This window comes from Egretta garzetta, unplaced genomic scaffold, assembly GCF_000687185.1.
Source record: "Egretta garzetta isolate BGI_Z169 unplaced genomic scaffold, ASM68718v1 scaffold325, whole genome shotgun sequence".
NCBI classification, from domain to species: domain Eukaryota; kingdom Metazoa; phylum Chordata; class Aves; order Pelecaniformes; family Ardeidae; genus Egretta; species Egretta garzetta.
Genome location: NW_009259833.1, coordinates 940847 through 941919, shown reverse-complemented (window position 1 = coordinate 941919; position 1073 = coordinate 940847).

Genomic DNA, 1073 nt, shown 5'->3' with positions numbered 1-1073 from the left:
CCAAATTCCTCATGTTGCAGCATCCCTCCCAGGCCCTTGCAACACCAAGGCCGATTGCTCAGTGACCCTGCCCCGTGCTGGGTTTGACTTGGATTTCTTTTTTTTTTTTGGGGGGCGTGGTTTTGTTTTGTTCTGGGTTTTTGGGGGGCTGTTTTGGGTTTTTTTTTTTTAAGCAGCAAATGTGTTGATTCCACAATCCCTGCTGAAAGTCACTTAGCAAAGGATATTTTTATCGGTGTTGTCTTGCAATCAGTGCAGGCAAATACAGCTGCTGCTTTTTTTTTCTTTTTTAAGCCACGTCCCTTTAATGTTTTACCTTCTGAAAAAAAAAAAAAAAAGCAGCAAATCTTTGGCTGCAGCAGAGGAGCCCTTTGAAGTGCCGTTACTTTGTGCGAACCTCGCTCTTCCCGGAAGGCGGTTGTAGCACCTTCCCCGCACCGCAACCGCACGCCGCTTTCTGTTCTTCAGCCAAAGCTGGTTTTGAAAAGGCACCGATCAAAACCAGCCAGGGGAAGAAAAAATAAAAAAGAACCCAACAAAGCCCCCACCAAACTCACAAGGAACCCCCTTTTCCCCTGCTTGCCTTCCAATTAATACCATGGTCAGTGGCCCCACGTCTCGCCAAGGCCTTTGCCACAACAGGCAAGCAGGGAAGGCATCGGGGCCACCGGGTTTCAGCCGGAGGTAGGGGCTCAGGGGCTGGGCCCTTCCCACAGGGGGGGGGTTGTGCTCCCCTTTGGCCACCGACCTGGGGTGGGAGGGGGTGTTTTGTGTTTTTAAAGATGCGCCCTGATCACCTGCTGCCTTGGGGGAAAAAAAAAGAAGAGCACAAAAGAGGGCGGAAGCAGAGCTTTTGGCAAAGCACAGGGCTCTGGTGGGTGGGGTTTTTTTGGTTTTTTGGTTTTTTTTAAATCTGCAACAGGAGCTTTGCCCCCTCCCTGGTTTTCATCTGCAAAGTGGGGAGAAGCTTTTGTGCTGCATCCTCTGCCCAGGGCAGCCCCGGGGATTGCGCTCCTGGGGAAGAGGCCCCATGTGTGCACCCGGTCACCTTGGGAAAGGCCCCGGCACCTCCC